This window comes from Lepisma saccharinum, chromosome 30, assembly GCF_977018435.1.
Source record: "Lepisma saccharinum chromosome 30, izLepSacc3.1, whole genome shotgun sequence".
Classification (NCBI taxonomy): Eukaryota; Metazoa; Arthropoda; class Insecta; order Zygentoma; family Lepismatidae; genus Lepisma; species Lepisma saccharinum.
This window is the reverse complement of record NC_139258.1, coordinates 5965309-5981546: the sequence shown is the minus strand read 5'-3', so window position 1 is coordinate 5981546 and position 16238 is coordinate 5965309. Positions and strand designations below refer to the sequence as shown.

General features: G+C 36.0%; 1 protein-coding gene across 1 annotated transcript in view; it reads left to right on the top strand.

Moving 5' to 3' along the window:
• Positions 1–4864: 4864 nt before the first annotated feature.
• Positions 4865–16238, top strand: part of sha (shavenoid) — a 509126-nt gene continuing 497752 nt past the window's right edge. The window contains exon 1 of the mRNA XM_083115602.1: positions 4865–4912. The gene's annotated coding sequence lies outside the window, so the exon portion shown is untranslated. The remainder of the gene's footprint in view (positions 4913–16238) is intronic.

The following is a 16238-nucleotide window of genomic DNA, read 5'->3' as shown; positions in this document are numbered from 1 at the left end:
GACATACCTAATACAAGAATAGTGTAAACGTACAAATATCAGACATACCTAATACAAGAATAGTGTAAACGTACAAATATCAGACATACCTAATACAAGAATAGTGTAAACGTACAAATATCAGACATACCTAATACAAGAATAGTGTAAACATACAAATATCAGACATACCTAATACAAGAATAGTGTAAACATACAAATATCAGACATACCTAATACAAGAATAGTGTAAACATACAAATATCAGACATACCTAATACAAGAATAGTGTAAACATACAAATATCAGACATACCTAATACAAGAATAGTGTAAACATACAAATATCAGACATACCTAATACAAGAATAGTGTAAACATACAAATATCAGACATAATACAAGAATAGCATATATATCTAAATATAAAACTCAATACAAGAATAGCATATATATCTAAATATAAAACTCAATACAAGAATAGCATATATATCTAAATATAAAACTCAATACAAGAATAGCATATATATCTAAATATAAAACTCAATACAAGAATAGCATATATATCTAAATATAAAACTCAATACAAGAATAGCATATATATCTAAATATAAAACTCAATACAAAAATAGCATATATATATCTAAATATAAAACTCAATACAAGAATAGCACAAACAAGCCTATATATAGGGTGTTTTTTTAAGAGTGATAGAACTTTCGCTAGGGATAGCTGTCATTTGTTTTGTTTTGATGACATGTTGTTTTGTCATTTCAGATCAGTGAGCATTGGCAAATGATCATGGAAAGACTGACGAGCAACAATGTTTACAAATTGTGGAAATATATTTCCCAAATCAATGTTCTGTTCGCCAAACGTTTACAGCACTTCGGAAATATCGGTGCTGTCAGTGAATTGGCCTCACAAGATGATGTGACCTAACGCCACTGGATTATTTTCTTTGGGATATCTAAAGTCTCAGGTTTATGCTGATAAACCAGCAACAATTGACGCTTTGGAAGCCAACATAACTCGTGTTATTAACGACATACGTCCCCAATTACTTGAAAAAGTGGATCAAAATTGGACTGATTGAATCCGGTTCATCACAGCTAGTCGTGGTGGACATATGCCGGAAATTATTTTCAAAAAGTAAATGTCATAAAGTTATCTTTCAAATGAAAACACAATTGGCTTCAAACTTATTTTTTTATGTGTTTTATTTCAATTCAAAGTTCTATCACTCTAAAAAAAACACCCTATATATATATATATATATATATATATATATATAATACATAGGGTGAGTATGGAGAGAATATTATTGCACATATTAAAAGTTCTAGAAATTTAAATCTTCTTTTGAGTGCAGAATAAATTCATCTATTAAGTAGAAAACCTTTTCTCAAAGCCAGATTGACACACAACTTACAGGCAGCGTGTATAGTTCTTATACACAGCTCCTTTGAAAACAAATCTGTGAAAGCCAGCGTTGCCAGTGCATTTTCTTTGTCTACCCTTCGATGACTTGAACTATTCAGCTAATGAAGGTTTTTTCCTAATTTAGTAATCCACTTTCTACTTTTCTAGTGATTAACAGTTTGTGTTTGCAGTTATATATATATATAATATGTTTGGTTGAAAATAAACTTTTGTGAATTATGGGTCTTTCTTAATTTATCGGACGTGTTATTTACGCCACTGTTGTGTACTCAAAGTTATAATTTTGTGCAATCTGTGAACTTAATCCGAAGGTAATTTGGGACTAGGCAAAATCCAGGGTAATATTCCTTGGATATGACTCATCGCAAAAAAAAACTCTAACACCTCCTTGCTCAGGGTTGCTTTATTAGGTTTAAATCCCTTAACATCAGTGGCGTGCACAAGGGGGGTTGATGGGGGTTATAGGCCCCCTTTCGCCCAGTATTCCTAAAAAAAAGAAGGTACTACTTTACTATACCGGAGACACCTATCAATGATATATTTCGCAATTTTTTACATTGCTAACGTACTATTCTGCATTGCGGAACATTTATTTACGTGAAATAATGAATTTCAAACGAAAATAATGTATATTTCTTACATTTACGAGTACTTACTGTTGTTCCTTATTTCAACACACAATATGGCGAGAGCTTACCCTTTCATCGCGCGTTGTGCCAGTGTTTTGTCGATTTGGAGTGTGCATGCAGTGTTGCAACCTTGTTCACCGAAAAATACCTAAATTAAAAAAATTAAACACTTAACGAAATTTTTTCACCAAAAAAATTTGAATTCTTGACATAAAGAGTAATTACTAAACCATTGACGTTAGCCCCACAAACCATCCACGGGTAGCCCCAAAAACCATTGACGTTAGCCCAAAAATTCACGATAGTTCCACGAACCATCACGGGGACGAGGTATGCCTACGAGGTTAGGTTAGGCCTGTTAGGTTAGGTTCCATTAGCACTCATTTCGTACAATTTAGCAAATACGGACAACATCGGTTTTTCTCGATGAAAGAAAATACATGGAATTCTTTTAATTTTAAACTTCCACGTCCTGCATTCCACTTCTTTCTTCAAGATTCCATGTTAAATTACAAATTCCACGGCATCTTCCACACCCGGCAGCAACTTCACGACGCATCCTCGACACGTCATCTTGTAGCGATAACACGGCGTGGTTTGAAACACTGCCTACGGGGTTTACGTCATCTAACACACGGAAAATTGTGCTCTCGTGCAGAAAGCAAATGGCGGCAGCAGAAACAGCGTGTCGGACAGAGATTTTCGCAGGAAACAACCTGCATTCGTATTAAAATGGATCAAAACTACATTCACGAACTTCCACAACGCTACAGAAAATAATTTGCGTAAGTACTTTCTCCTGTAAAAAGTAAGAAATCCGTCACCCCTATAGTAAAGTGTTACCAAAAAGAACGTCAAAGGTAGGAAAATATGACAAAATGAGGGCTGACTACTAAAAAAAAGTGTATATATAACCCCTTCCCTTCCGAAAATCCTGGGCACGACACTGCTTAACATAAATACACTCCATTTAGCCTAACAACAAAAGCATTTAGCCTGAGGTCAGAAGCCGAAATAGAGCACTTGGCCAAGAAGGTGTTGGAGTTTTGTGCGCTAAGTGAGATCCATACTCCTTCATCCGAAACCAGCCATGTTTCGATATAATTTTCAAAGGTTGTTCATCTTGGTCACTGTAGCCCCATGTGTCTCTATACGCAGTCCTCCTCCACTGCAGGAAAGGATTGCAAAGGCCAACAACAGATATTAGCAGAATACACCCTTCAAATCGATTTTGCCTTTGGCTGCAAGAGTTAAAGGCACCGCTAGATCAATTTCTGCGTCCATTGTGATCCTCAAACTGCAGCCAATGGGGGGCACGGAGCGAAGAAGACTTCGCCCTTGCACCCTTGGCAATCTCTGGCGCTGAGCGTTCTTCATCTTCTTTATTGACTCTTGTATCATCTGCGTACGGGTGGATTCTCCACGGTCAGCAATGCAAATAGAATGCTGCATGTTTTTCCTTGTGTAGGAGCCGACGCACCAGAAGCCTACAAGGAGGTAACCGCTATGCCTTGTGTCCCGCAGCGTCGGGTATAAAATGGACACGGTATGAGGGAGCGCTAATAACCATACATGAGATGTAGCATCAAAGCTCTTTCATTTCCGGATTGGTTTTGTACTTTCTGTGCTTTTCAGTGATTGTGACATTTGAAAACTGCGCAGGAAAAATGTGATTGGAGAAATAATAGTCTAAAATCGCCAATTTACACTGCCATAAAGAAATAATCATGAACGTATACTGTAATTGTAATAATTCAGTTTTCAAAAATATACGAGGGCTGGAGCATAAGTTATGGCAACTATATTGTTTCTCAAAGTTAAACCGTGGTACCACAATGTGTGGACACGTCATTACTGTTGGATTAAAAAAATATAGATACTCAAGTTTGGACTCCAATTAAAGATTAACCAGTAGACCTACATAACGAGTTCCATCAAAATTTAGCTTCTTGAATTCTGCGTTAATCTATGCTAATCATTTTCTTTTCGAGTATGCCTTTTATTTTCAATCGTCGTGAGAACAGAAAAGCTGCCGTTTTTTAAGTTTTGTAAACGATCGTTCTGTTTTTAAAATCCACTATCATTGTCAATTGATATTGCGAAAGCGATTTTATGCAGATTTCTTCCAACTGAGGAAAAGTGTGCTTGAGAACGTGGCAGCGATGTCCGTTGAACCGTGGATGTCACAAGTAATAGCGCAAATTGACACAGGTGGAAGTACACGATAATAGAAGCAAAAAAGTCTCAGTAAACATGGGTCTGCAAACGAGCCGTTTTCGAGATAATCGCGAATGTGTGATTACAAGCCGCCACTGACTTCATTGTTTGAGAACGTCGTCCTAGTTGGTAAAATGCTAATAATGTGTGCGAATGTGTGGGTACAAGCCGTCATTGATTGCATTTTGTAAACACAGAGTGCTTTACTCCTTGCGCGTTCCGAGGTTTGCTCTTTGTTGACAAAACAGAACATTTCCGATAGGTGGCGTTGCAATCAAACAGAGCATTTCCGAGAGGCCTTCTAGCGATTTCACAAGTTTGAGCATTGTATTTTGTGCTTGCCTCACGTGTTATCACAATTATTTTAAAATTAACATTTTTACTTTAAGTTTCTTAACGTGCCAAGCACAAGGAACATACTCAGTAGTTTTAGCCAGCAAGCAAAAATAAAACTTTCTGGTATGTATTATAAGTTATTAATAATTTGAAATTATAATTAATTTCGCAAATTGAAATAGTTGTGTAGTTTGTAATTACGTGTTTGTATTTTTTCCTTATAGTGAACACTGAGTTGATTTCAAAATTTGTTTTCTTTCAGAATCCATACGCTGAACAATGAAATGGGGGCTCTTTGAAATATAGACAGGTAAGTTATTCTCCTTTACCAAACTAAGTTTGTTGTTGTTATCAAATTTCTGGATTTGTTATTGTTATTATTACAATTTATTATTAATTCAAGTTGCCTGTCCATGAATGAAGTTGTGTATGTGGATAATTTGGCTTTAAAGATCGGTGTTAAGATTTTCTGTCTTGTTTTGTTGCCTAATAACTCAAAATTTACATTTTCTACACAATATAAGTGCGCTTTACAATATTTTCACGAATTGCAACCCACGGAGTCTGAGATTGGCTGCATCGTGCCATACGTCACGCGCTCATTTACCATACTACATCTCTGGTCATGTTAGAGATAGCTACATACGTCAAACTTCCGTATTTGAATGAAATGCGTTACATCCAGTGGCGTACGCAAGGGGGGGGTTACGGGGTTTAAACCCCCCCTTGAGCTTGTGAAATAATATGAAAAATGCTGTGGAAAAAAATTTAAATGGCCAATTTACCACAGTCAAATATCTGGGACAATACTATTACTATTACTACATCTACTACTACTACCACTAGTAATAATAATACCTTTCCAAATTTTGTATATATATAAACGAATTCAAATTTGAACTTTTGCTTTGTATTGATTATTCCTGTTTCCTATTTAAATAGTGGTATTCGTATAATTTCTTTATTCTTCTCAAGCTTTTATAGTTTGTTACTTGTTTATGTTTTGTTTCTTCTGTCCTTTAGTTTTCTCCTCTGTTCAAAATTTGTAATATGTATATGTATGTAATTTTTTGTATTTGTGTAACTTTTGTATTTGTATAACTTTTTGTATTCATATTTATCTAATGTTTTGTGTAATAATTACTATGTGTTTGCATCATGTATTATATATTTATGTAAACTATACTGTATATAGCCTATTGTAATTGGAGCATTCGCTCTGTTATAGGTGATTGGTTAATAAATAAATAAATAAATAAAATAATAATTTGAATTATTATTTCGATGTAGCATGGAGAAAAGCACAGCATTCCTAGCACACGCGTCTTTCAGAGTGATGCCTTGAAAATAAGCACAAGTTCTTGAAAGTGAAATATGAGGGTAACTATGATTTAAAAGAGAAATAAAATGTTTTGTATTTCAGTTGCAACAATGTTCAATACTCTGGCGTACGCAGTTTTTTTTTGGGGGGGAGGGGCTGGAATAGTAAATGTCGATAACACATGGCTTCGTTTTGGAGGGCAGGATGCATAATAAAATATTTCGTATTTTTGGAGCTTTTCAGTCTATTAAAATTGTATTCAAAGACAAAAATGGTAATCGGAACTCACTTTAAAAGAGGTGTCGTATTTACACATTTTGATTTTTTAAAGTTCTTAACGGATTTTTATTTGAAAATTGTGATTTTCTCAAAATTTTGGTAGGGGCTGTAACATCATCGGTAGAGGCATGCATGTTTCGTTTTTGACAAAAAGAAAACGAAATTTGAAATAACACATTGCAATGTTAATTTTTAAGGTTTCTGAAAGGTGTGAGGTGCATTTTCCTACCCTGTTTTGTCTCGAAATGATGCGAAATGAACTGCAAAATGCGAAATAGACTCTTAAACACGAAATTTACCGTTTATATACTTACGCGACACTTTCTGAAGTCTGAAGTACCCTGTGTGTTATGCAATTCACGGAAAATTGATTAATTTTGCTGTAAATATTTGAAAAGCAAAAATGGACTCCTCTATATAGGAATAAACTTAATATTCTGGTAATGATTTAATGTGCTATTAGAAGGGATATGTTTATTTTGTGTAATAGTGCAGTTTTTAAATCAATGGGATTATATTCACATTTTTAAAACCAAAATGTAATTTTATATACCGCTTTTTCACCGCTATAACAGCGAAATTTCATTTTATTTACAGCTTTTGAACCCGAAATTGAGTCTGTTTTTATACTGAAATTTTGCTTTTTTATTTACCAAAAGTAACCATCTCTAACCATCGGCCATGCCTCTACGTACGCAAGTGTTCAACGAACATGTATTTTTTTTGAGTGAACAATGAGAATTAACTAAAGAAAGTTCTTGGTTCGTTGTTAGATGCTAATGTATAGACAAAGGCTAGGCGGACAAGAATACAGTCACCAGTCTGCCTTCCCATTGTATTATTTACCGCAGCACGTTTGAATGTCTCTCTGTAAAATGTCTCCTTGTTGACTAGACAATTATTCAAACGACAATAAGCTTAACTATTGGAAAATGTTTTGTTGGTAAGAACAGTGAGACAATCCAGATGTGAATTATCGGGGACATTTATGCGGGGAAGAAGCCGGAAAAATTCCAACCAATTTCGGGGAATCGAATCCGGATCTACCGCGCGATTATCCGCTCTACCGACCAGACCACCGCAGCTCCTTGGATGAGTTCCATACTTTAATTATTTCAATTTATTTTAATATATTTTCTTGTTTTATAGATTTTCTTCACCCTTAAAATGTCTCACCTCGTTGACCAGACAAAAAACAAAAACAAAAACAAAAAAATGCTCCCAGGATTTGATAAACATTGAATGATTAGAAAGTAATTTCTTTCTATTGTTTTCATAAATGGTATATTTATGTAGATCTCTACTATATAATAGTAGTAGTGGTATTAGTAGTAATTCAGCTAATTAATTAATTATAAGTATTATTAATTAATTGGGATTATTATTATTTAATTAAAGTATAATAAATCAAAGGTAATGTGAACTTGGATAAAGTTTTAGAAATAACCCCCCCCTTGACGAAATCCTGCGTACGCTACTGGTTACATCAACGGTTCTTTGTAATTTTATTAAATTTGCAATTATTCATTTCGAGTTAGCACATTTCCCTATTAAGATCAATTTTTGAAGTATCTAGTAAATAACTGCATTTGATTTTTTTTTCCACACAGGTGTAAAAATGATCCGAATTCAAGTACACAAAATCTCAATGTTACGTATACAATTAATTATGAACTGTACGGTATAATGTTCCCGGTTCTTGCAAAATGAAAAAAAAACACATTTTAGTGCATTTTTCGTTATAATAAGAAAATGGAATGAACAATAATTTTCAGATAATGCTTATTAAAAATAGATACTTGAAGCTTTCCAATGAGGTATATTTAATCTTTTTCCTCCACGGGAGTAACATTTTATGAGCATATAAACCGAGAGTTTAATATTTTTGACGCAGATAGCAGTTCGTACAGTAGTTGCCTTGTTAACACGATGTGTTTAATGCTTAGGCGTCGAGAGGGGAGGTCGAACAGATCCGTCTACCTCACCCACCCCCCGTGGAAATGGCATTGTTCACTTCAAGTTACAATAAAGCAGAACTGTTTTTATTTTTATAGTTAACTAGCTACCAGGCCTTGCCCGGGTATTTACTTATCCGAATCTTCTATTAGAAATGAAAATAATGAATTCTAACTATAGTGTAAAATGAACTTGGAATTGAAAGGCATTGGGAGTGTTACTATTCATCTTACCGACCCCGAAAACTATGGATTCCACACTAATATTGGTCGTTTTCGATTATTTTTACATGTCACTTCCTTCCCACCCCACCCCACCCCTAGGGGTGCCAGGGGTGTCTTACCCCCACAGTATTTCTTTCGAGATGTCAAGTGATACGTGTACCACGTTTGGTTGAAATCGCTCCAGGCGTTCGAGAGTTATGCTGTAACAAACATACACACTTACACACATATCCATTTTTATATATATAGAAGATAGATTAGATTGCAGAAAAAAGTTGAGTTAGTATTCCAACAGAATGCTCGAAGTAAAAACTACATTGGAACGTAAATATTGCGCTATAAAAATACAGAAACCAGGTTATGTGTTCATGTTCTATAGTTTGCCAAATATTCAAGTTTTCAAGACTACATGAATCAGATTTATGCGAGAGGTCAAAGAACATTAACATTACGGCTGAAATTTTCCCCTTGAACGAAATATTTAAAAGTTAATAACACAAACACAATGACTATGCATCAGTACACTAACTGCATGAAATGTGAGAATATATTGAAAAATAGATATGCTGGATATTCACACATTTATTAATCAAGTCGAAAAATCTCCCCAAGAATACAATAAAAATAAATTTGGAATAACATTGCTTTATTTTTTATTACTTAATAAAAGTTATATTAAAATAATTATAATAATAAATAATAATAACTATTATTATTAATTATATTATTCAATTTTTTTTAATGGCCTGATCCCCCCCTACAAAAATTTCTGGCGACGCCCATGGGTTAAAGAAGATAAGGAATCTAAGGGGGAAAAAAACTCTTTGTTCGTGATATGCAAAATAAAAAAAAGGGTTCAGCTACCTACCAATTTTGCATCGGCGCTTTCCCATCTCTCGCATGCAATTCCTAACGACGGACGAAACAAACAATACCATGTCATTCGATGTCCCCAGGCTGTTGTGAAACCTTAAACAAAGCTTTGGTCACGACGGAAGCCCAGATGCATGTCTCTCTGACACATCGTGAAGCGAAGACCCTTCATTGTCCCCGCGCGTCGTGTGGAACAAGATTGAACTGTTACATGTTTTGTCTCGGGCGTGATTGAAGATTCGGTTGGGTTATGGAGCGCCGCATATTTTCCTTCCTGAGTTTCGTATTCCAGTGGGATCATTGCGGATAATAACAGACGCGTGCTGTGCGTCACGGACAGTAAGTATGTAAGTGGGGCACAAGGGACCCACGGCGATGTAAGAAGTATATTATTCGGTTTATTCAAATTCTCGAAAAAACGTCTGTGGCCTATGGTTCCGACATGAAAGAGAACTCTCTGAGGAATAAAGATGGACGATATCGGAAATTTGATATTGCGATATATCGACAAGAAAATATCGTTACAGACGATACGATACTTTTTCCGTATCGTGATATCGGCGATATTATTGATAATGCTCAAATTTTAAGCAAAATATCTTTTAATACTACATGTTGTCATCTTCGAAATAGAAACTTGCTGAATTGTCAAATGGCTAAAACTAAGAAGTATCAAAACTTTCCGTTACAGCAAATGTTAGATTTGTACAATAAGTTATCAATGATAGATAATGAGTTAGACTTTTCGTATTCCCTGAATATTTATAGAACAAAGTTGCAATCATTATGTTTTACACAAGAAATTATAGAAATTATTGTCTTATAAGTGCAAATATTTGGGATTTCTGAATATAAATATATGTTATAGGTGAGGTATTTATTTTTTATCATTTACTATGAGTGTATGTAGGGCTTTGTATTGTTTTGTATTCCCTGAATGTTAGCAAGACAAAATTTCAATCATTATGGTTTGCGCAAGAAATTATAGAAATTATTGTCTTGTAAATGCAGACATTTAGGGATTTCTAAACACGTATATATATCATGGGTGAGGTATATTGTTACCATTTACTATGAGTGTAGATATGGCTTTGTATTGTTTTGTCTTGTAAATATCTATTTGTGTGAAGTATCTCTTTATTTGTGTGTATGTGTGTTTTTATATATTATTAATTATGTATGTATATTTAAACTGTATGCAAGTCTCCCATAATTGGAGAAGCTTTCTCTGTTGGAGACAACTACAATTAAATAAATAAAAACAAGTAAATATATCATCTCCATGATGTGAATCGCCCAAATATCGTTACGATATATCGTCTAGTTAATATCGCCTGGACGGTAGTTTATTTTCAATATCGCGATATATCGTCTGTACGATTTATCGCCCAACACTACTGAGGAACTCGCTTCATAAGATCGCGCTGGGCCTTTCGCCAACGCCAACGAAGCAGTTTCAAAAATTCCTCTCCTGTCGAAAACTCGCTATGATATTCCAAATTCTCAAAAATTGCATTTGCTCAGAATTCCTTCCAGAGCATTCATGTGAATCCTTGGGGCGTTTGCTGTAGCTGTCGTCTATATATTCGCAATAGTTTCATGGCTACGTAAACCTCACGTATATTGTATCTGCCAATATCAGTTGGCAACCATGTCGGAACGCAGTGCGCATGCGCAGATGTCTCCCATGTTTAGCTAGCTGCAAGTCTCGCATCTCCTGAATGGAACCTTCTACGAGTCAATTCTAGGTGGGCAAGTGGGGGCAAACATTGCCAAGGGCACATGCAGGGGGGGGGGGACACAGGAGCAATTTCTCCCTTTGATTTCAAATTATATGTAAATTAAAATACATTTCGTAAAATTTTCTTGCTCGCTTCGCTTGCAGTACCTTCTTTTTTCAGTCTCGTCAAGTTCAGAGCCGTAGCTAGCGGGAGTCGGCCATGGATGCCGAGCGATCTAAATTTAAAAAAACGTTGTAAAAGAGAGAATGCCATGGCATCCAGTGAAATGAAATTTATTTTCGCCCTATTAACTCAATATTGTTTTCAATTGCAAAAAATGTACCTAAAAATATTCTTGATCGCTTCGCTCGCACTTTTCTTCTTTTCTCTGATGTAATGTATTTAAATAATATGTGTTGTATATCTGTATTGAATACACTTTGAATACGTATGCAATTTAGTGTTAGCATGTTGCATATGTATTTTCTTATTTTGTGTCGCTCCATATTGCATATGTGTAAAACATACGTTGTACTTGAAAATTATACATGTTATATACAGAAATAATGATCTTCGGAATGCAATTATCATTCTTTTCCTGCCATTCAAAAATACAGTTTGTTTGCCTGTTTTCCATTACGAGATTAGCTAATGTGAAATTGACGGTGTTGAAAAAATATTTCAAATCTTTCATACTACCACTAGTAATAATAATAATTATTATTATAATGCCATTATTGTTATGGTAACAGTTCGTTATATCGGAGACACATTTCTTCATTTTTACACAAGAAACTACTTACGGAAATGAGTTTCTCTAAGGTTTCCAACGTTCGTCGAGGTATTTTCTTTCATCGTGGAATATATTTGACCGGGAAATCATGTATTTTTCAAGAGAAATAACTCACCGACGCACAAGTGTCATTGCTTTCGCTACGTGAACCGGATGCTGCATACGTTTGATGACGTAACCCCTGTCAGTTTTTCCAACCCCCTTTTTTTTTTAACTATGCTTGCCTAACCTAACGAAACCTAACATAACCTTATCGGAAATGGTTCGTGGGGCTATCCGTGAATGGTTTGTGGGGCTATCAGTCAGCTACCCGTGCATAATGTACAATTTGCACACGTGACGAACACGATAGTAGGTATTTTTCGGTGAAGAAGGTTGGAAATACTGCATACCTACAACGCTAGTCAACCTCTGTCCGCCATATTGTGTGTTACGGAAGCGAAAAAAGGAATAAAAAAAGTACTCTCTATGTGAAAAATTGTGTTTGTTTCCGTGTAAAAAGCATAATAGCACCTTGAACCATGTTCCGCAATACACAATTGGTAAGTACGAAACATGCAAAACACAAAATATGCGATTTTAATGTCTCCGATATAACGAACTGTTACCATTGTAATTGTTGGTACATTTTTCCTGGTACTTGCCTCCCCCCAGACGAAAATTCGTGGTTGCGCCTCTGAGCATGAGAGACTTTTGCGCATGTGTTCCGACAGTTTCAAATTGACATTGGTAGATACAATATGCGCCACTCTTTATCCATGCCATCACAGTTATTTACGATGTTACGTCCTGTTTGAAATCGTGGAAAATATTTTCAACATTTTCAAAATAACTTGAAGAATTTTAAAAGATTTAACATTGTTTATCAATAAATACAACGCATTTTCAAGTTTCTTAATTCACGTATTTAAGTTGTGTGTTGATCTGAACTAAATTCACAAATTGTTGACATGAAAGTACAGGGTGATCCGTTTGAGATACCAGAATAGTGAACCGTTACATACAAGAGTTTCTGACATCTCAAACGGATCACCCTGTATATCGTTGACCTTTTAGTGATAACTAATTGCCGTGACAAAGTATCACAAGGCAGCAAAACTGTTTACCATGACACACACACAATATTCAGGACAAGTGACACTGAATGCATTTTGTGATATTCTTGCAAAACTGAGAAACTAATAAATTTCGTGTCTCGCACAAATATTTTGTCTTTGTACTGTACCATAACATTATTGTAAATTCACAATATAAACGTCTGATAAGTCGAAGCACATTATATTTTTCCAAGGATTGCTACACACAGAACCCAAAACGTGTCCATTGACATACAAAATGTGTAATTTTGTTACCTTTGAAATGATCTTGTCTTATCTTCCTAAATGATGCATGTTTAATGCATCTCAGAGGCATCTCCTGAACTCATGCGGTGCATGCTGCGCATGCGTCAATTGTGGGAAAAAGGACAGCTTGCTCTGCGACGACATTCATGAGCATTTCTACATTCTAATTTCTTCATATAGGATTGATTGATTGATGTGGTGTTTTAAGTCCACTTTATGCACAGTAAGGCTAATCGGGACTGGACCTACAGTTTAAAGTGGGATCCGAACCACTATGTGCCTCCACCGGGCATCGAACCCGGGACCCCTTGATTACAAGGCGACGACACTACCACTGTGCCATCGGGGAGGCCCTCTTCATATAGGAGAAGTATTTATTTTACACGAGTGCGCTGAACTAAACTTACATTACATTTCTTGGATCTGAAGTGAAAGAAAGTAATAATTATTTTCCCACAATTGACGCATGCGTCACTTCAGATCCAAGAAATGTAATATAATCTTAGTTGAGCGCTCTCATGTAAAATAAATACTTCTCCTATATGAAGAATGCGCTGCGACGCCAAGGGTCCCGGGATCGAATCCCACTCGGGCTTGGTTGTTTGTGCATGTCCTTTCATCATTTCATCACTCATCCACATCTTCGCAAATTAGCCAAGAGGCACAAAACGCGAAGTAAAATAAACTAAATCAATCAATCAATGAAAATCCTATATGAAGAAATTAGAATGTAGAAATGCTCATTAATGTCGTCGCAGAGAAAGCTGTAATTTTCCCCACAATCGACGCATGCGTTAAGGAGACGTCTCTGGACACCGAACATCAGCTGATAAAAATGCTTTTAATGTATTTCTGTGTGTATTTTAACACACCAAAAAAATGCATAATTTGTAGTTTATGCACGTCAATGTGTTATTGGAGTCAGAACATTTGTCTGATTTCGGGGAAAGTTCCGTATACATAATTGTTGTATGGATATTGATAGTGCTCAAGTGGTAGAAAGTTTGCGATTAAACTGCGAACATGTTCTGAAAGTTCTTGAATGTATTTTGAAAAGAGAAAAGCTGTTGCTATTGTTGACAGGAAAAACGCTTGATTATTCATTATTTATAGCGCAGGAGCCGAAACGATGCCCCCCTTTGTGAACACTCGACAACGTATTAATCACCAGCACCACCTTTCAATTTCCAAAGACTCAATACGCAGCCATCAAGTCCTCAAAGAAGATGGCCGTCGAAGTGAATCAACCTTTCAAGTCGATGATTCCTCATTACACACGCTCAACGGTTGCTGCAGCCGCTTTCACGTTAAGTGAACGCAATTCGTTCCATACGCGTATTCGCCCGGTCGTGTTGTCAGCGTTATTTATAACGGTCTTCATCTGGGTGAGGTCGCTTCTTGCAATCTTCCAGTGATGGCGAGTTTCCAAATTAGCTTTGGTGCACTCTGATGTGTCAGTGGGTCCGTTGCAGCACCCATCTTTTCATAATTGCATATTTTCTGTTAAGTAAGTGGTTCCAGGTCATTTGGAACCAGTGCAATCTCTCTCCTCAAGATCATGCGTGTAAATGAACTGGAACCTCACTAAGACCCGCGACAGGTTAACTTTGCAGCAACTTTTCGCATATACGTCTATAGAGCGTCTCAACCTTAAAAGTCAGTATGGTTTAAATGGAGCGCGGCGTTGCCAAATCAACAAACGGAGTGTCATCGAGTCGCTGTTAATCGCTAATGATTGCGACAAATATACTTCCTTAATATCGTATAGGAAATCATCAAAATCTATGTATTTGATGCATTTTGAAAAAAAAACAACTATAGTTACCTCAAGATTTGCATGTAAATGTTTATATTTTGACGTAACTATTTACTATTTTACATTTGCATTATATGTGTAATACACGACACAACTATTGTTACTTCTTTCGTTGAATGTTGTATCCTTTACATAAACAGAATTAAATAAATGCAAAAACAAACATTAAGATACATTTTTTACGGAAAATAAAGCACACTGCACTTCCTACGAACCGGGGCAAATGCCTGCAACTGAATTGTAACCTCGGTGGCGCGCAATGAATTTGATACGCGAGACAGCCCGCATAAACAAACTACGATTGCGGAATAAATAACGGTGCTGTGGAGTAACAATGCATTCTAAAAATAACTTCAAACAATGGTCAACACTTTTCTCGCTTGGTCTGCACGTGTATCGCGACAAACCGAAAAGTTTCTCGCTAACCAACTTTTTCGTGTTACGGCCTGATGATTTATACAAAATATCCAATGTATATATATATATAACTCGTAAGCAAATTAATTCACTGAGGCGAAGAATATCATATCTACAAACACCATAGATCTCATAGAAAAAAAACTGGCGAAGTTGTTCAAGCGGTTTGATATTTATGGCTTTTGAAGTATTTACTAGAAAAAAATTAAGCGTCTTGCAAAATTGCATAATTATGGAAATTTCAGATGACATGAATTTATGACAGGTTATATAATGCCGTCAGTAAATACAGCATAAAAAGCTCTACAGGGTAATGATTTCACTGTTTGAAATTTATGACTTTCACATTTTGTAAATTTTGTAACATCTGGCAACGCAGCGGTGGTAGAGAAGGACAGAGGTATTGGGAAAACTCATGTATTAGAGAGAGAGGGAAGTACTCCATTTACTTCCATACTGACTTTTAAGGTTGAGACAGTCAGAGAGCACCACAGGCTAATATTTTAAATACTGTTAAAATGGCACTTCATTAAAATTGAAAGTGAGCCCGGCGCTCACCCGCAACCGGTCCCGATTAGCCTATCTGTGCATAAAGTGGACTTAGAACTAACTTTCAAAACGGCCCACTGAAACCGTTACGTCTACCCTTCTTTGGTCGTCCTATTGACCACCTTGCCACGAAGTCTATTTATGTGCTGTTCTCATCCAATGTGAAACAAACGTTGTTGTACTGAGAGTTCAGATAGAAGGACACAGAAGGAACCAGCGATTAACTACTACACGGTGCATACACATGAGAAGCACGTACAACACCTTGCTTGTAGCAACCAAGAATTCGTCCCCTAGCAGAAGGCTGGTTCATTCGACTCACGTAGCTGCTGCATTGGTTGATA